Source organism: Phoenix dactylifera, chromosome 5, assembly GCF_009389715.1.
Source record: "Phoenix dactylifera cultivar Barhee BC4 chromosome 5, palm_55x_up_171113_PBpolish2nd_filt_p, whole genome shotgun sequence".
Classification (NCBI taxonomy): domain Eukaryota; kingdom Viridiplantae; phylum Streptophyta; class Magnoliopsida; order Arecales; family Arecaceae; genus Phoenix; species Phoenix dactylifera.
In genome coordinates this window covers 17,033,958-17,055,212 of record NC_052396.1, presented here as the reverse complement: position 1 = coordinate 17,055,212, position 21,255 = coordinate 17,033,958, and the positions used below count along the sequence as shown (strand labels likewise).

At 42.4% G+C, this 21,255-nt stretch overlaps 1 long non-coding RNA gene across 1 annotated transcript; it reads left to right on the top strand.

Moving 5' to 3' along the window:
- Positions 1–19,500: 19,500 nt before the first annotated feature.
- On the top strand, positions 19,501–20,061 carry LOC120110909. The gene is made up of 3 exons (XR_005512033.1): positions 19,501–19,595; positions 19,681–19,783; positions 19,961–20,061. It is a non-coding gene; the product is annotated as an uncharacterized LOC120110909 (long non-coding RNA).
- The last annotated feature ends 1,194 nt before the right edge of the window (positions 20,062–21,255 follow it).

Genomic DNA, 21,255 nt, shown 5'->3' with positions numbered 1-21,255 from the left:
ACCGGTCTTTTCTTTTGGCAAAGTCCATGGTTCCTTTGAGGGGTGGGGCCGGCATGGTACAAGGAACGCGGTCAAGGCATTTGGTTCCCCGTGGAGGATAGGGGGTGGGTGAGGGTGGCGTGATTGCCTTTTTTTCGTTTTTTTTTTCAACAGGATGTGGAGGATAGGAATTAGGCGTGACTCCAGGATGGTGGCCAAACACAACGGCCTACTGGTGTGTTCCGTTTTTGTTACCGTCTAATTTTACCAACTTCCTTTAAGTTAATTTTACAGTTGCCGTGAAAAGAAGAAGAAGAAAAAAAAAAAAATGTCCCGACACTCCTTAATATATTATTTTTAAGATGTATTCATGCTAGATGTGCATAAGCCAACCATAGCGGAAAAAAAAAAATATGGGTGATAATGAAGGCTAATAACTTAGTTAGAATCATCCTCCTATAAAGTTCTATACTTTAATCTTTTGCAAGATTATATATATATTTTATAGAATTGCTGGAGAAATTCCACCTTTTTGTTTTTAGATTATTGCTGCGAAATCTCCATACCTTTTAGAAATTATTCAAATATGATCCTAGGTAGTTTCCTGTCGCCATAAGTGCACCACTAGCGACATCACGATATGCAGCATACCTCAAGGTGCGCTAGTTGTGGCACCATATGTGCCTCAATACAGTTCGAGAGTGCACATGGAATTAATTATGTTGATTGAACCATATACTTTCTCTTGATGCTTTATTAGTTACATGGAATTAATTATATTGGAATTATGTAGATTTCATATATATATATGAAATCTACCATGATGCAACAGAACCAAGCTAAGCTTGGGCTTGGTTTCACAACAAGCTCGTTCAATCTCATTTATTTCTCATTTTGAGACATGGCACAATGGTAACATGCTATCTCTAGTACTTCTGAATCTTAGATCTTTTCCAAGAGTAATCCCTTAAAGAAGCGTACAATTGCCAACCATTAAGCTAATGTCCGATTGACATTTCAAATTTGATGATATGTTAGAAATGGACCAAACTTGGAAATTTCTAACTCAGTTTTTCTCAAACATTGGCTCAATTGAAAATACCTCGTTCATTTACATTCGAGTCTTGAGCAGCCCAAAGCTCCACTTGGCTTTGCCACCTTTATTTTATATAAGAAGTTTAAAATAGTTTAAATAAATTTTAGGATTAATAACACGATCTTAACATTAGTATACATTGTACCAGCTGGAAACTATTATATTGTAGTATAATATAATGTAATATTGTAGTACTATGATATAATGTTATAAAATAACATTATGATATAATATAATATAATATATATAATAGAGTTAATTATTATTGTACAATATTTTAATATAAAGTATTATAATTATTATTATTACATATTAATATATTATTACATAACAATATCTTTATGGTATTTGTTTGTAGGTATTTTGATTATCACGAAAATTTTATTAAAGCCAAAATAACTTTCTGACATTTGCCAGCAAACATTTTTAGGAAGAAGCTTCATCTTGGAGCTTCTCTCACACAAATTTTTTAACTTTTTGGCAAAATCAAAACAACTCCTAAATTTTGTTACCAAATATCACTATATTATTGAAAAGTACTTTTGGAGGTTCAAAAAATACTTTCTGGCTCTCTAAAAATATTGCTAAATGGGAGCTAGGAATTAAAGTATATAGTGCCAAAGGTGGCTCTATTATGGGAACAGGTGGTGGCCATAGTCCCTACTAAAGTAGAATTTTTTTTTAAAACATTCTCTTTCATAAAAACAAAAGTAATTTTTTTTTTTTTATTACATAGCCATCCAGAATTAATTTTCAAGAAAGCTAGCTCCATATGTAGGCTTCAAAAACTCAAAGCATCTTTTAGCTTGATAATTAGAGAAGGAAATCGGATTCGCTCTCCCATTAGTTTCCAGAAATTCAATTCCTTAAACATTCTCATCTTCCCCATTATACGTCCGTCAAAAGTACCGATGAAGGACTTTGTCTATAGAGGTAATTAGACATCTCTTTTTATACAAACGGTTAAACATTTGTAATTGAGGATATTAATATGAGCACATAAAAACTGAGGGTATTATTTTTTTCCTTTTAAAAATATGTGAGAGATTTTTACATAGATAAGTGCATTTTTTTCCGTGAGGAAGCTTTTATTGAATCCAAAAGTAATATATATATATATATATATATATATATATATATATATATATATATATATATGCTATGCACAAAATCTGAAAATTCAGGGTCACAAACAATTGACATCATTTCTTTTTTGATACTCCATCATTATATTATATCATTAAGAAAATCTCAAGCAAACCTTCATTTAGCTGTGAGACAAATAGGAGGGTTAAAGAAATGGCACCCTCCTGTGGATCCAGAGCATCATAGATCTAGATTATAAGGCTGCATACTTTGCATCGTGATGCCTAAATTTTATTATAAAAAGTTGCCAAGAAAAGTCTTCGCACTATGCCTAAGAAATACCTTAAGAACCTATTTAGTTTACTGAAAGAATTTACCGGCTAAAATATTTTTTTCAAAAAGCTGATGCTCAAGCATATGATGCTCAAAAAAATAGTTTTTGCATGTTTGGTTGACTATAAAAAAAGTGGCATATTATAGAGTGGCTTATATTTGATTGAGCTGCTATTTGTCTGAAAAAATTGTGTAAAATACTTGTTCTGTCTTTAATAAATTTTTTTCTTTTCTATTCTATCTAAAAACTTAAAAATATTTTTAGTAAAAAAAATTATTCCAATTTCTAGCCGGTAAGAAAATAATTTTTTTATGTCTCACATATATTTTTTTTATAAAATATGGAAATCTTATTCGCATAGAGAAACTACTTTTTATTTTATTTTTTTAAAAACTTTAATTAAATATAAATCATCCTTCCTTTTTTTTTCTAACCATCACCTCCATTTCTCTTTTGCTTTACTACATTCTTTACATAATGCATTTACGTCCTACTGTGCGGACCCTACCAAGAAATTGACGTGGGACTGATACAATAAGGATGTTTTGTACGTGAAGGACCATCCCTATCGGATCATCCTGCCATGAAGAAAGCAAAATACCTAAAATTGCACCATGTTTTGTATATTATATATACGATATGCTATATTTAATCGCCATCTTTATGGATGGTAATTTATGATTTAATCCATCAATTCGACCCACGAACGATCTGCTTTAAGTTTAAGTTAAAATATCTAAACATTTTGAGTTTGACATAAATAAATTTGGATCATAAATAGATCAACTTATCTAAACCTATTTATTAAATGGGTTAGGTACAGATTTGGATCTTTAAGCCGTTTTTTAAAATTGGATAATGTTATGACCCGACCTGTTTAACATATTTAAAATAATTTAAACTATTTAAAATATGTTTGATCCGATCTGCTCAATCTATTTAAATCCGCTTAACTCGTTAAAACAAGTCTAAGCTATTTAACTTGACTTGATTTGTTTAATAAATGGGCTATATGGGTCAGGTCTGGATTATCTGTTTAATAAATAGGTCGGATTCAAATTTAAAATTTTGATCTGTTTAATAATCGAGCTGGATTGGAGTTGATGAATTTTTGATCCGATCCGCTTCCAACCCAATCCACATCTGATTTTGACCTAATTTGATTGATTGCCACCTTTCTTCTTCTATAATAAGGTGATTTTGCGATGATGGAAGCTGCAGGGTACTCTGCAGTGAAAATACGTTGCGAGGATCCGAAATCTTTCAGGTTGACAAGTTAGCACGCAGGTGAAGTATCCTTTTTGCATTTATTTCAGTAAGCATAGAATACTCCTCCAGCTGATCCTTCGTATCCAGGTGGAATCCTATCCATACTTGGCCCCAACTTGCAATCCAAGCTTTCTGAAGACCATGAGGCTAGTTGCGTGATTGTAACCGGCAAAAGCGACTTCAGGCTCGGATATCGGATTAGTAGTAGTCCAACATTCGCACGGCCCCTTGTCTACTCCAAGAGGATGACGCAAGTCTTTTTCCCGAGCCAGCATGCTTGAAGTCTTCAAATTGTTTTTAATGGTGATGGTTGGGGCGTCACCATTACGGGTTTCTTGTTAGTGTTGATGATATTGGATTGTTTTGATGATATTGTCTATAAAAAAAAAAAAGAAAAATAACGTACAAGTTATCAAACCTTGCAGGCTTTAGGAAGCTGTGGCCGGCCATGACACAGACGCCTTCCTGCTCTGTGTCTTCTTTTTTGTATGTGTGTGTGTTCTCTTTACTCTTGTTTGGCTCCTTGTTATCCCCATCAAAGTGTCATTCATCCATTAATAGCCATTGGCATCTTTGGAGCGGTTGGAGCTGCTAACTAACACGAGGATTAGCTCCTCTTCCTCTCCAGACCACACCAAACCTCTTTTGGACTCTGACCAAGAAAACCATGAGCAACCAAGCAAATAATATGCACATGATTCTTGAAGGGTCCATCAGGATTCACCATACTGACTGATATTAACTAGGTTTTCTAAGAACTTGAGAACTCATCCCACATTCTGAAAATTGCTAGTGACTCAAAATTAGATGATGAGTTGCAGCAGCTATTGCTGGCAACCCGACTGTCGAACTTGGAACACACTTCTGGATGAGTCGATATTGAAATCTCGATTCGGCCATTTCGATGGTTTATATCAGCGGAGGGCCGACCAATCAAGAGAATGAGGAAAATGATCGGCGCTGGTTCAATCGAACAGAATCCATGGCATTGAGTTGCATTTTGAATTGGTGATCAAGGCACGGTGCATATTGGAGGTAGTAAGCAAACTGACAAGGAAACCATTCTTGCAGTAAATGAGATGATGATTCATACAGAATTATTCAGCAAAATTAATTTGCAGAACTAGAGGCCTAGATCTGTCCGTTTTCAAGCCTTAATGGAGGAAGGCTCAACAGTTTCTGGTGACCTACCTCGATCTGTCTAATGCTGTGGGCTTGTTTGAAGCCCTTTTTTCTGGGGGCATTAAATTTTAGCTAATTCTTAGTACTCACCATAAAGAAGGGGACTAAAGGTCACTTCTTGATAATTTTGGTGATGTGCATGCAGCGGTGCCTGTGGAGGGAGGTTGGCTGTTCTGGCCCTAATAAAGCATGAAGGTTGCAGTGTTAATTATGCTGCAACCACTGATGGTCCCAATCAGCTACAAAATGAAACTGTTTTTGTTCGAAACTAAAGGCCTCACCTACCTACAAAGCTAATTAAAAAGTATTATTTGAGTTTTTTTAGTTCTGTATAAATATCTAAGATTTTTCTGGCGAATAATTGACATGAAAATAAGCATACATATGCCCGAATCCTCACATATTTACTCCGTTTAATCCTTAGCATTATCGTCATGCTAAGGATCCTAATTCTTTTAAATCCAATCACAAATACCATGATCAGCTCATAGTCAATCCAAATGAGCCCATGCTGCAGTGTCCCATATCTACATAGATCATGGGCCAGGTTCGCTCCGTAGCTATTTGTCACAATCTAGAACCTCATCTAAAAAGACTAGTCGATAGGTATTATTTGGGTTTCTTAGTTCTGTATAACTACCTAAGATATCTTCGGCAAATAATTGATGTGAGACTAAATACATGCTTGTACGGTTCCTCACAATTTTCTTGGAGATTGGCAAGAAAGTTGTGGAGAAATTTGAAAAAGAAGCCCTCATTTCTAATTTTGTTCTCCTTTGCGATCCCGGTATTGTCTAACAAAACTGATGTCCGGGTAAAAAAAGGGGGAACAACAATTAACCTTTGTCGATGCCTCTATAGATGGTATAATTTTTAGTTGAACCAGGTCTACTGCTGAGCTGGTGGACCCATCCGACAATGAAGCAACATGCACGGAAGCACATGTATTGTGCTCTTTTCCATTTTATCTATCTATGTGAATGTTGCTCCATGGTTGGATCGGTCCAGCAGCTAAGTAGTGAACTTGGTCCAACCAATAACCACTCCTGCAGGTGAACGTAATGCCTGCCTCAGAAAGCTTGGACCCTATTTATTGAAGAAATCAAATTGGATGAAAAGAAAGTTATGGTGCTCAATTCTCTCTTTAATTTCTTAAAATTACCAACCAATTTAACTAATTCTAAAAGTTTCCTTCAAAACCTAATATTAAAAATTATATTTTAAAATAAAATTTTATGTTTTCGATAACCCTAGGATCTAAACTTATCTAATAATTATCCAACACTAACATGATCCTACGATTGCATAGAAATTGAGTAACCATATGCAATATAATTTAATTAATTAATTACTATTTTTTAATTTTAAATCTCGATGCTCGTACTAATTTTAATCTTCGATTTTTCTATGCTACTGTGACCCATACTAATTATCAAAGTTAAATAAATAAAATAATTAAGATATTATCTCAATTTGAGGACTATAGTATAAAAACCTCTTTGCTAGACTTTTTCTTGTTTAGATGATTGCACTTTTATACAGAATCAAGACAACAATTAGAGAAGATTGCAAAAGGGAATAAGGAAGAGATGAAGGAAGGAAAAGTCGGCCACGTGGCCGTGGCTGGTGGTTCAGAACGGTCTAATTTGGGTATGTCAATAGGTTAGATTGTGAAAGGAGTTTTTCATTGTGGTAAAAATGGCATGACAGAATTTGTTAATGGTGGAGTTCAATGATGGTCAATAAAGGCCGGGGTGGAGGTTGTCATGACGAATAGTTGTAATTATATGAGTTTGGGATCCGCTATTAAGGTCAACTAAGGGGCATAGAGAGGGAAAGGTAGAGGAAGGTATCCTCTAGTGCAGTCCACCCGGAACACATGAAGAGAGAGAGAGAGAAGCCCATTGATTTGGGGCCAATGGGGAGGGAGAGAGAGAGAGAGAAATCGGAGGGTTCGGGGACTAGTTGTAATTGGTGGTGGCAACAATAGGCAATAGCCGGAGGACCGGCAGTAGAAAACGGTGAGAGCTAGTAGTTGGTTGAAAAGAAAAAAAAAAAAAGAAAGAAGAGAAACATGGCTCGAGAGAAAATAGGGGACCGAAAAGGCTAGGCGTCAGTTCAAGCCTCAGCTTGCTTACTAGCGTTTGAGCTTTACTGTCTGGTCACATAAGACCCAAGAGGGCTTGGCTAGCGTTCCTAAAAGGATATTTATCACAAAAATAGGGGATATGGGTGAATCATGAAAATAGGGAAAGCTATCGGCATGGTGAAGCTTGCAATTCTTTGGCAAGGTCCCGGCTAGTAATGGCAGCCCTATGTAGGAACAAGTAAGGAGAGAGAGTGTTGGAGAGGAAGAGTTGTTGGCCCGAAGTGGCAAACCCAAGAGGGGGGGGGGGGGAATTGGGTTTATAAAATTTTGTGAAAATAAAATCAAAAATCCCCTCAGATTTTTAAATATAATAAAATTAACTATATGCAACAAGTATAGCAAGTAATAATCACAAATATGCAACTAAGTATGAAAAAATAAAGAGTGAAAGGAAGAAAAATAATACGCGACGATTTATAGCAGTTCGGTCTTCTTGTGAGCCTACATTCACTCTTCGGAACTCCTTTCAGAGATTTAATCCACCATGCTTATCCAAAGCTTTACAAGCTGCTTGTCTTCCGGATGCATGCAACCTTTACACTTAGTGATATTCGAGCTAATTCTTGATTGATCTACTTCCTCAAACACTCTCTTGTTAATTAGAGTACGATCCTTCCAAGTAATCCTCTTTATCACTCAAGCTAACAAGAGCTCATCAACTCTCTTACAATACTTAATCAATAAAACAAAAATAAAAGCACTACACTCAATTTCTCAATGAGGAAGGCTTTTTACTTGGAAGCACAATACTCTCTTGATTTCTCTTCAAACTCTATGAAACTTTCTTGCTGCAATATGTGATATGAACCTCCTTTTATAGGCTTCAGAAGTCATTTTTCCGTTTGAAACAATTTGAAGCTTTGGAAATTCTTTTTCAACACATTTAATGTAGGCAGATTCGGGTTAGATTTGATTTTCTGCTTTACAGCACCATTTTGATAAATCAAAAGGCTGAATTTGATTTAGTGGTTAGAGACAAAGTTATAGCCCTTTACATTATCTTTCCAACCTGATAAGAATCATCTCAAAAGAATATTTGATTGAAACGTTACAGCTAAAAAAATAAATATATATTAGCCTAAATTACAGCTATAGATAGATAGATTGCAGACCCTATTACTCATAGCTAATGTTCAAATTTGAAAATATATTAAATAATTTTTTTTAGATAAATAAGTCTTCTTTTCAGATCAATAAGAATTATATTAATATTATATTTTAATAAAAAGTTATGCTAAAAATACTAATATACTCTCAGAATTCTAGCATCTGCTTTCAAAAAAAATCTCAATTTCTAATTTTCATTCGTTTGCTATAATTATAATAATGAACTAAATTTATTTGTTTGTTATCATCAAAATCAAATAGTAAACTGTTAAAATCATGGGGTTAACAAGAGTGATACCTCAACTTCGGCGAGGTTGTGGCCACAACACAAGTAAGGAGATCTTTGAGAGAAACGAGAAAAGAAAGGGAGAGATTTTGTAACCGGCAACAATAGTGCAATAGGGGGATGGGGAGGGCTTTAAATATAGGAGGAGACTTGGTTTTCCAAACGTCCTGTAGAGTTAGGAAGGAGCCGGGCTCATTCTTCTCCTCCGCTTCAAATAGTAACTTTGTTGTGATCTAAGTTCTTTTAGTGCGAAGATGGCCCTCTAAAGTTTTCACATGATGTTGAGACTTTTATATGGTATTAGTGTTTTTAAAATGAAGTTTTCAAAGTATAATGGGCTTAAGCACCACAATCTAATCTTAACGAGCCCATCTATACCTCTTGAAATTCTTGTAATTAAGGAAAAAGGTTTCCATGCCTATGAACCTTGGATGCAAGTAGAATTGAACACCAAAAATCGATCTCTCGTACTTGCCCATGAGTGTTGAATGAAAGAGGTCAGCATTTTTCTTTCCATGAAACAATGTTATTGTTTCCAATACTACTAGGGTGTTTTAATCTTTCAAATAATTGCAAGTGAAGAACCACACTAGCAGAGTGTGTCTGGTCCCGAATGCATCAACGCCTCTTCATAGAGGTCCTCAAGCTTCCGGCCAAGTGAGTGGAGGGGGCACAGCAGGCCTGGGCATCGTGGGCCATGCTCATTCAGAACTTGGGTTGCTGGATTCCGCCGGAGTGGGTGGTGCGCGACCTTCGGATGAGGTGCAAGTTGGCATACGATATTGTCCCGATGGTAGAGGGCATCACGACCTTCCGAATCCGGTGTGGAGAAAACTAGGATGCCGAGTTGGCAAGTAGTCCATGGCTGGTTGCTGGCCAACTATTGGCGATGGAGGCGTGGCGTCCATACTTCATCCCCAGATCGAACACAGTAAGCCATACGGTAGAGTGGTTGTGCTGACCCCGGCTTCCGCTGGAGTTTTGGGATAGAGATTCTCTACTTGAGATGGTTGTGGTGGCAAGCTAGCCCTTGGATCTGAACGGAGTCTCCGACCAACTCTGGATGGCAGGATACACGCGGATTCGGGTGGAGATCGAAGGCTTGAGTGTTAGATGTATGCCCTAGAAGCCAATCTGGCGGACACATTATTAATTCTGGGACATAAATTTGTACTTGACTTTATTATTATTGAATAATAAAAGGGCATCTTTTCATTCATATTGTTTATATGTCTATGAATCGTCCAAAAAATTAATAAGATGATGATACATATTCTCAAGAGTTGAGAATTTGAGCCATGTATCATTGGTGATTAATTTCTAAATGCTCCTGATCAATGGATCATCACGAGGACGGTGATCGATCCGATCAGTGCAAAGATCGCTTTCCTTATAGATGGACGAGACTCGAGTACACGTGTAGGGACACTGAAGTGATAATGCATGTGCTTGTTAGAGAACAAGGGTACTGAGCGTGACCAAGACAAGAAGTCATTTGAATGTCTATCCACTCGTCAGTGACTTGCTTGATGTTGCAGTAGTATGACTGGTCTTTTGACCTGCGGTGCTTCGGCTATTCACAGTGAGGTTATTGTAGTTTGACTGCACATATACATGGTCTCTAGTCATATGGGTCCTTGTTGTGTAGATTGGCTGCAGTAGGTTCACTGTAGGAGTAGGGTATGCACTTACATGAAATCTATTGACCTTGATAGATGAGGAGAGATCCTATGTGATTTATAAGACTGAGTTCTAAGACCTTGGCCAGAGCAGAATATATAGTGGAAAAGAGTTTTCTACTCTCGAACTCAAGTCGAATAAATCTAGACATATGACAGACGACGGGGTTTGACGAGTTATCCATGACCTCCGATCCGTAGGGATCCACGATAGAAGCTGTATCATACGATAACTGCACCTAAAGGTTCATCATTCTATTCTGCTGGGTGGCCACTACATATTGCTAGGTGTTACTGGTGGATGGTGAGACTCACAGGGATCATCTTGATGGTCGATAATTCCTGGTGAGTTGAGTTGAAATTGTTTCAACCCATTGAAAGGAGTTTTCAATGATATTGTGATAGAGATCGCAATATATCTCACTACTAGTCAGAATAGAATCTATGGGGTCACACACATTAGAGGTATTGACTGGTCCGATGGTTGAATATGATTAGGAATCACAAATAATCAATTAGATTGATAAATGGATAACCCACTAAGAGTTAGTGGTTGGAAGAAGGAACAATTGCAATCGGATTGCAATTTAATTTAATTAATTGGATTTAACTAATTAGACTTGATCATGAGTTCTATTTGGAGTAGGATCCTTGGAGTCCTAATTGGATTAGGATTTTAAATTAAATTAGAGTCCCACTAGGAGTAGGATTTCTTAAGTCCTAATTGTCTTAGGGCTGAAATTTGAACAAGTCCTGATTAGATTAAGATTTTCTTAAGTCCTAATTAATTTTAAATTTAATCTAATTAATTTCATGACTCCTAATTGGATTAGGATTGAAGAGTTCAATAGAGTCATGGTTCAATTAAATCCTAATTAGATTAGGATAAGGAGGAAATTGAAATGGGTTCATAAAAATCCTATTTTGAATAGGATTGGACTCATGAAATGAACCCAAATTAAATCACCCTTTAATTTGATTAAATGATGGATTTAATTGGACTTGAGGGAGGGGCCCATGCCCCTCCTCTTGGTGCTTGCGTGAGAAGAAAAGGAGGGGGCTACGCCCCTCCTTGCTTGCCACCTAAAGGGATAAGAATGAGTTCCTTAAAAATAGGAACTCATCTTTATCCCTTAAGGCATTAAAAGAGCATGGGAATTTCGGCCACTATTCAAGGTTTTTCCTCCTCATTCCAGCCGTGAGCATCCTCCTCCATCTTCCTCCTTTGAGCTGCAATCAAGAGAAGAAAAAGAAAAGCCTAGGACGCCCTCTTCCTTCTTCATCTTAGTTCAAAAGGAAGGAAAAGAAAAAGGCTGCGCAGAGGCATTCAATCTTCTTCCTTGGTTCTTCCTTCTTACTATTCCTCTCAAGCCAATCAAAGGTTGATTCAAAGGGAGGACTTCAGCCATCAATAGCCTTCTCTGCAAGGGAGCTAGCACTCCGGGGAGATCTAAAGACTTCGATCGACTCATTGCTTCGTGTGAATACCCGTAGAGGCCGGACGCGTGTGCAGCCTCAACTGAGCCTTGATCAAATACCACGTAAATCAGATTTGCGGAGACCATCTACCCACACAAGGTGAAGATCTGATCTTCTTAATGATTTTAAAATGATTTAAAATAATTTAATTCTAATCTATCTACAAAAGAAAGATTTTAAAACACGTTCATGCGATGAATGGATCCCGCACATATTTTTTCGCTGCAATCTGAAAATTATTTCAAAATTTTTTATGGCATATGAGGGATGCTAACATTGAGCCCCCTCAAACCCAGGGTGTTCATCTAGGGGAAGGCAACTAAGGTCAGGCAGGCCTTCATTTACAAGGACTTGCCAACCTTCTGCTTCGTCTATGGTCGGCTCGGTTATCTAGATAGCACTTGTTGCTTCCCAAGGCCGAGGGAGGTGACGGAAAAGAGGAGTGCACCCAGTGGCGAGCGGCAGGGTGGGGAAGCGGGTCGGACCGTACCACGATGCAGCCTCGGATCCGACGCCTCCACAACTGCAGATGGACCCCCCATGAAGCGGGCCGGTGTCGCTCGCCTCACTGCCAAACTCCGAGGGTTGGCAAAAACCCAAAAAGATGGCACAGCAAGGCTCAACAGGGAAGTGGCCAACGACCAGAGGTATGACGACGATGAGGGAGAAGACGAGTCGCAATCAACTCGGCATTCCCCTGAGTCCGGCTCGGCCAATTCGATCCAGTGGGTCGAGCCACATAGTGGATGCAGCGGTAGAGGGCCTGGCTCAAGAAGGGAGGTCCGAGTCGGGCCGCATAGTTGGACTGGATCAGGCGGCGAAGCTGGGCTGGGCCCAGGAAGTTCGGACCGACCTTGAGGCAACGAGCTCCAACCACGGGCCCGGGCCCGAAGTAGCGAGCCCCAACCAAGGGCACGGGCCGCTGAAGCCGGCTCGCAGCCCATCCAAGAGGGCCCGGTCCAAGCCAGAAGGGCCAGTGGGTTCAAGCATGATGGGCCAGTGGGGCATGGCCTAAACGGGACAACAGGATGCAGGCCATGTCAGACACCTGCCCTTCCCATGCCACGCGAGAGTCCTGTGACCCGAAGAGGCGAGCGGCGCCACTTCCGCAACCAATCCTTGGCGGTGCTCGCGAATGGCGGACCGAGGTCTCCTAGGTTGGGGAAGGTCAGGGGCGGCAGAGGCCGGTGCTGGGCTGCCGGCGATGCCCCTCCAAGGATAAGGTCGACGAGTCGTGCCGACAATTGTCGGGGCCTGGAATGCTTAGAGGAGGAGGTCGGGCAGCATGGTGTCCAGAGGGGGGGTGGCCCCTGGGCCAGGCACGCCTCCAGCCCATGGAGCACACCTTGGGGCAGAAGGACCTTGCCTCGAGCAGCCCCGCTATAGGGGATGGAAGCCACATAGTCCTCTCTGGGGGTAAAGGGTAGAACTCCTACGTGCGACCTGGAGGTGGGCTAGGCTGATGCGGGCCCGGACGCCCTGTGGCACGAGGAGATGACCAAACTTTTTCAAAGGATACTATAGGGCTCCTTAGGGGGCGAGGTTGGTCCGAGTGGGCTAAATGGGCTCCTAGGGTCAGTGGGCACGGGAGGGCCCATCAATGGTGTGTCGGAGCCATGAAGGTCATCCTTTAGAATTGCAGGAGAGCAAGCAAACCTTCCTTTAGGTCGGCATCTTGTCGACTGGTGTAGTTTGCATGACCCTGTGATTTGTGTTCTGTTTGAAATCCGGTTGGTCGGTGCGAGCTTGCAGCGATTCGTCGGTCTATCTCGAGGTCCTGGGGATGCTATGCTGTGGAGTCATAGGGCTTGTCGGGCAGTATTCTTGTTCTTTGGAGAATTGGTGAGTGCAACTTAGACATCTTCCACAAGTGCAGGCAGCAGGTGGTCATGGTTGTTTCAGAAGGGAATGAACCCCCTTGGGTCATGTTGGCGGCCTACGCAAGCACCGACTACAGGGAGAGGAGAATGTTGTGCGAGGAGGTGTCCAGTCTCATCCAACAAGGGTGCCTAGTGCTGGTGGTGGGTGACTTCAACTGCATCGATGACCCAGAGGAGAAGAGGGGGGGAAGCCTAGACAAACAAGATTGAAGTTCGAGAGTTCCAAGAGTTCAATTCAACTAATGGTTTAATCGACCTTGGGTTTGTGGGCCCGCGTTTGAGAGAGGATAGACAGGGCCTTCACATCATCCAGCCGAGTCCAGTGCTTCCCTGACTTAAGTGGTGTGCGAGGCCTAGTGGACACTGTTCGGGAAGAGGTCATGTACAGGATTTTCTGAAAGCTAGAGCTAACTAGGCGTCGACTTCTTCGATGGAACCGTGAAGAGGTTCTTCCACCAGTCGACCATCATCCGAAGGCAGAGGAACAGGATGAGCAGGATCAGAGACAGTAGTGAGCAGGTGACTGAGGACCCCAATACCTTCAAACATATTCTGGAGCAATTCTTTCGGTCAAGGTGGACAGATCAGGCAGGCGGTACTGGAGGGGGAGCTTGGCCCGTGCTAGAGGATAGGGTCTCAGAGGTGGAGAATACAGAGCTGATCAGGCCAATGGCGGCGGAGGAGGTTTGGGATGCCCTCTGGTCATCGAGCGAGGACAGAGCCCCAGGCCCAGAAGGTTTCCCTCCGATTTTCTTCAGGTGGTACTAGCATATTATCGGCAGGAGGTCTCGGTGGCTATTCAACAGTTCTTTGTGTCGTCGTTGATGCCAGTGGATTGGAAGAGGACTTATATTACCTTGCTTCTGAAGAGGCAGGATCCCATTGAGCCAGGTCACTTTAGCCAATCAGTTTGTGCACTACTATCTACAAGGCGATGGTGAAGATCCTCATTTGGAGGATGCCGGAGGTCTTGCCTAGATTGGTGTGCCTAAAGCAGGGGGAATTTATTGGTGGCCGATCCATTTCTAACAACATGCTCATTGCTCAAGAGTTTATGGCTGATCTCTAGAGGGCGCCTAGTCGGAGGACTCTAATAGGAGTCAAGCTAGATATGGAGCGAGCTTATGACAGGATGATATTAGACTTCGTGGCCTAGTCACTGACATGCATTGGTTTTCATCCATAATAGATTAGGTGGATCCGGGGGTGCATCATCACCCCATCTTTTGCCCTACTGGTGAATGGGTCTCCCTCACCATTCTTCGTCTCTTCAATGGGCCTGAGACAGGGGTGCCCCTCGTCGCCGCTATTGTTCATCATCTGTGAGGTGGTTAAAAAATTCTCGAGCGCTCCGGTTGGCTGCGGCTAGGTATGAGATAAAAGTGTACAGACCAGTGTCGGATATGCTTCCAATTTCTCATTTGCTGTTTGCGGATGACTATCTGTTAACACGGGCGATGAAGGGTTCGGCGAGGGCCATCCGGAGGGTGCTTGAGGAGTACTGTGCATCTTTCGGCCAGCAAATCGGCCATCTGCTTCAGTTCGAAGACTCAGACCGAAGTGAGAGCTGCAATCATGGAGATCATGGAGATCGAAGAGTAGGAGGGCCGTTGAGATACCTGGAGGTACCGATTACAAGCCGGCGTCTTTGCAGGGGAGAGTGCACTTCCTTGTAGCAGAGCATCAGGAGGAGGTTGGAAGACTGGCAGGCGAGGGCCCTGTCCATGATGGATAGGATCATCCTTGTACGATCAGTTCTCAATTTGATCCCTATCTACCTTTTGTCCAACACTTTGGTAGCCATTGCAGTGTTACAGTGTTTGGAGCGCTGGTTCCAAGATTTCTTCTAGTGAGGGCGGGGGAGCAGCGGTGGTGTCCATCTCTTGGCATGGGACAAGATCTGTCAGCTATCCTACTGCGGTGAACTGGGTATCCATTCTCTGATCGAGCGACGGGACATCTTCGCGACCAGGATGGCAGCGAGGTTCATACTAGAGCCATCAAGTTTCTAGGGCTCCATGATAAGAGCTAAGTATGGAGACCCGACGGAGCCTCATGTTTTCAATTTGGGTATGTGCAGTTCCTTCCTGTGGCGAGAGATATGTGCCCATGGCCCCTTGGTGCTTTCAGAGATTCAATGGAAAATTGGTGATGGCCGAGCGGTGGATGTCTTGGGGGACTGTTGGCTAGCTAATATTTCACTATATAGATGACCCACCTTTTACAACCTCAGGGTATTGGAAGGACATAAAGTCTGCGATCTATTGGCCCCAAGAGGGTGGGATTGGGATGGGGACCTCATTCGGTGGGTCTTTGGCGGGCAGCTGGTCGAGTGAGCGTCAGCGGTGTCAATCACGGCGGTAGAGGCGGAGGAAAAGCAGGTGTAGGGTCGAACAGGAAGAAAAGAGGTGCGGACACAAGACCTTCTTGGATTGGTGAGGAGGCCTGCAGCTAGATAGATGGAGGTGGGGTGGATATAGCGGCCGTGTATTCATCCTCGAGTGGCCTTGTTTGTTTGGAAGCTCAACTAGGGATGTCTGCCTACCAAGGAATCCTGGCCCAATGGGGGGTGCGCATCATCCTGAAATGCTGAGCCTGTCAGGAGACAGAGGAGACTATCTTCCATGTCCTTTTTGGTTGTGAGAAGGCAGCTTTGTTATGGGAGTGTGCCTCGGCTTGCTCTGGTCTACGATGGAGTTGGTCGTCGACAGAGAAGTTTCTGACCCTTCTGGCTGAGTTCTCCCAGAGATCCGGTCTTTTGTCCCTGGAGATTAGAGCGGTCTATTTAGCTTATCACTGCTGGCTAGATCGGATTGCCCGTATCTTCGAGGACAGAGCTGAGCTCCTAAGAGTTGTATTAGATAGGGCCCTACGTCATGCGGCGGAGGTTCTTGATGTCACTGCGTCGTCGTCCCTTGGGACGACCAGAAGAATCTGGAGCTCTTATTTTGCTCACGTAGTGTCTAGGTGTGCTTTCATCTCTTAAAAGCCCCCACACCCTGGCTTTCTCAAGGTGAACATCGATGAGAGTACCTAGAAGGGTGGTTACTGCAACGCCATAATGATCAGCAGGCCAAACTAGTGGTGGTCGGGGGTCGACGAAGCTTTGACCAGTTTGTCGAAGCACCGAGTTAAGAGCAACATTGAAGGGTGTATCTTATGTAAGACGGCTACTGGGGGCAGAACGCATCATCATTGAGGGGTACTACACCATGGTGATCTAGGGGACCCATGGGACCGAGGGTGCTGATGGGGGAATGCTACTGCTCCACAATATTCACCGTCTGTTAGGCAAATGTATCTTCTATCGGGCCTCTCATGCTTACAGAGAGGGCAATAGTGCAGCAACTTGGGTGGCCTCCTATGTGGCTTATCATTCAAGCGATTTCATCTAGGTGGACCAAGCTTTTGTCCCATCTTCCTTGCAGTTTATTTTACTTTCTGACTTTTTGGGCGATAGTCACACCCGTTATGTGTGAGTTGCCAATATACAAAAATAAAACACATTAAAGAAATCAATTCACTACCAGCTTAAAAGCAGTGTAAGTTTGTCTGTTTAGTTCGCACAGGACAAGTTCATAATGCACAAGAACTATTAACTTCTGCTTTACCACATTCATAACATAAATGCAAGGCAAACTATTTCCTTACTAGGGTGATTGGAGCGTGGGTGACAAATTAATGACTATTTGGAATGTGTTCTACTCCTAAGAAATTATCTTGCTCCGACTGAGTAAGGTATTAAAAAGATGGTCTGAAGGTTAGTTTGTGTAGATTTTTATTATTATTTCTTTTAATTCTTTAAAAAACTTATGTGATTTGAGTATCTGCATATTTTGTGGATTAGATAGCAACTCCTGCTAATCATTGTGGACTAGATAAGAGGTCCATCCAGCAAGAGAATCTATGCAGTACATAATAAGTGAGCATGCTCATGACCTAGGCACTTGTATATCCTAATCCTAACTTTGTATCGAAACAACTATATTTCCCAACATTTTTTTTAGGTAAATATCTCCCAACTTTTCAATCATTATAACAATTTACCATCATTAATTCTCTCTTGGAAGTTTAAACCATTGCTAAACTGCAAACTAGCATCGCTAGATATTGATAATGCGACATCAAAAACTTCTTAGGCTGGTTAGGGGGATGTCGGCATGGCAGATTATGGGGGGATGGATCTAGCAGCTGTGCATCCACCTCTGAGTGGCCTTGTTTGTCTAGAAGGTTGCCTCGGGTTGTTTGCCCACTAGGGGTGTGCTAGGTCGGCGAGGAGTGAGCATCACCCTAGGCAGCTAGGCCTCTCGGGAGGTGAAGGAGTCTATCTTTCATGTCCTTTTTGGTTGCCAGCGGGTTGCTCTGATTTGTGAGTGCACCTCGGTCTTCTCCAGACTACGAGGGGAGTGGTCGTCGACCGAGGAGTTTCTAACATTTCTGGTTGAGTCCTCCCAGAGGTTCGGCCTCCTGGTGCAGGAGATCATAGCAACTTATCTAGTTTATCATTGCTGGCTATATAGAAACACCTGAATCTTTGAAGATAAAGGGGCACACCTAAGAGTGGTGGTGGACAAGGCCCTACTTCATGCGGCGGATGTCCTTAACATCACCGCGTTGTCGTCCCTTGGATTGGCTAGAAAAATTTGCGGCTCTCACTCCGCTTTTGTAGCATCCAGAATTGTACTTGTCTCCTAAGAGCCTCCACACTACAGGAAAAGTCGGTTTTACCGACGCATTTCTGCCGACGCTTTTTACAAGCGTCGGCAAGTTTCGGTCTGTTGTCAAAATTTGGCGACACTTGTAAAAGCGTCGGCAAAAGACGACGCTAAAAAGCGTCGGTGCAGTCTCGGACCTAAGACGACGCTAAAAAGCGTCGTCGGAAGCCAACGCACCTACTTCCCAACCCTCTTCTGACCATCCCTCCTCCCTCCTCCCTCCTCCCTCCTCTCTCCGGGTTTCCGATTTCCCGGCCACCGCCCTCCTCTCTCTATTTAACTAGTTGTATTACCCACATCTCTCTCGCCCTCCTCGTCTTCTCTCTCTCTCTAACCCATCAACGGTGCCTTCTCATCATCATCAACCCCCCTCCCTAACCCCCTCCGGATTCAAGAAGCAGAGGCTCCGGCGATGATGTCTTCGCCCGCCTCTTCGCCGCCTCCTTGGATCCCGACTTCGCCCCTCTCTCCCCCGAACCGCGGATCCTCAAGTCCCGCCTCGTCGCCGGCGAGACCCTCTACGGCCTCTTCCTCCTGCGCTCCTCCCCGACCCTCGCCGAGATCGCCGGCCTCGCCGGCTACGACTACGGGGTCGTCGACATGGAGCACGGCTCTGGCGGCATCGCCGAGGCCCTCCCCTGCCTCCGCGCCCTCGCCGCCGCCCGCACCCCAGCCATCCTCCGCCGAGGCCCTCCCCTGCATTATCCCATCATTTATTTATTTATAATTGCATTACATTTATTATCACTGTTTTTACTTCCAGATTTGAGAGAAGATGCATGAATTCTTTATTTTATTTTATTTTATTTTTTCTGTTGGTAATCCAACCTCTTTGTCTTTCTCCGATTTCGATTAGGGTTGTGAAGCAATTATCTTTTCTAAACCCCTTTTGGTACGACATATTGTTGGTCTGAGGAACATGATAGATATGCTTCATTAGCCCTGATATTTTGCGTTGTCTTTGGCTTCAGACCTTCTTGAATTAAAGGAAGTTGCATTTCTTTGATTATGGGAAGCGTTTCTTGAAATCTTAGCTTTGCCTGCGTTAAGGGAAGAAGGGGCATCTCAACAGCCAGACCTTTTTGAATTAAAGAAGTCGCATTTCTTTGATTATGGAAAGCGTCTCTTGAAATCTTAGCGTTGCCCGCGTTAAGGGAAGAAGGGGCATCTCAACAGCCAGACCTTTTTGAATTAAAGAAGTCGCATTTCTTTGATTATGGAAAGCGTCTCTTGAAATCTTATCAAGAGACGGAACCGTGAAAAGTTGAACTGAACTGTGACGGAACCGTGAAACACTTTGTGCTCACCAATGGAAATATTATCAGTGGCGGTGTTTATGTTATTGCCACTCCTGGTATAAACTTATCCTGCAGTGATCCCTAATGAATGAATTGTATTTTTGCTTGTGCCCACCATGACTTTTTACGCTGTTGCATCAGTTGATATCTTGAAGCTTCTTTTGCCTCAAGAGTGGAGGGAAATTTCATACTTTAAGAAGCTGGACAAATTAGTGGGAGTTCCGGTGATTAATGTTCATATATGGTTGGTCGAATTCTCCTGAACTTAGGCTTCATTTTTCTTGTTGGATATTTTTACATCTTCATAAGTAGTTGAGCCACTCAATTTCCTTATTGTCTTTATGTTTTCTTGACTTGATGATTAAATAGAATGCTATCTGATAAGATTCTTATGTTATAATTATTTCCCCCCTTTTTCCAGGTTTGACAGGAAACTGAAGAACAATTATGATCATCTTCTTTCCAGCAGGTCATGCTCAAATTATTCCATCAAGATTTATTTTTTTTTTAAAAAATAGCAATCCCGACGCTTTAAAGCGTCGGCCAAAAGAGATTTGCCGACGCTTTAAAGCGTCAGCAGGTCCTGCTCACATTATTCCATCAAGATTTATTTTTTTTAAAAAAATAGCAATTCCGACACTTTAAAGCGTCGGCCAAAAGAGCTTTGCCGACGCTTTAAAGCGTCGGCGAAAACTTGGTCTTTATCGACGCTTTAAAGCGTCGGCGAAAACGCAATCAGGATTGGGCTTTATCGACGCTTTAAAGCGTCGGGAAAGAACTTTTGGCCGACGCTTTCTCTTAGCGTCGGCAAAAACCGTACCCACGCCCACCTGCCCGACGTCTAACCCACGCTTTGGGACGCGTGGGCTGGGAATTCGCCGACGCTTATAAGCGTCGGTAGAGACAAAAAAAAGCGCCGGGAGTTATTTCTTCTTTAGTAGTGCCACCCCCTGATTTTCTTAAGGTGAACTTCGACGACAGTGTCAAGGTGGGTGGATACAGCGGCGATGCCAGATTTGTCATCAGAAATCAGGAGGCTAGATTAGTGGTGATCGGAGGACGGCGAATCTTCGATCAGTATGTCGCCGGTGCCGAGATCAGAGCTACTTGGGAGGGGTCTCGTATGCGAGGCAGATGCTGGGTGCCGACCGTATTATCCTTAAGGAAGACTCTGCCGCGGTGATAGAGAGGATCCAGGGTCCCGAGCATGCTGCCAGTGGGATGTGGTTGCTCCATGATATCCATCGTTTTTTAGGTAAGTGCGCCTCCCACCGGACTACTCATATCTATAGAGAAGTCAATAGTACTGTAAATTGGGTAGCGTCCTATGCGGCTCATCACTCCGGAGATTTTATCTGTGAGAACCACGTCTCTGCTCTGTCTTCTCTGCTCCATCTCCCTTGCAATTTCTTCTATTTTCTGACTTTATGGGCTGCAACCACACCCATTGTATGTGAGTTACCGACGTACGCAAGAAAAAGACATAAAAAAAAACTCTTTTTGAGTTGGAATTTTTATGATTTTATGCATAACAAAAATTCTACATCCTCCAAAATCCAAATTAAAGTGACCTATGAGCCATACCCAAACTTAAACATATATAGATTAAAAATATAATATATCAAAAAAATAATTATTTTATAAGAAATACTTATTAGCGCCAAATCATGAGGGTAGTATTTTAGATTTATCTTATATTTAGAATTTGGGACTCAT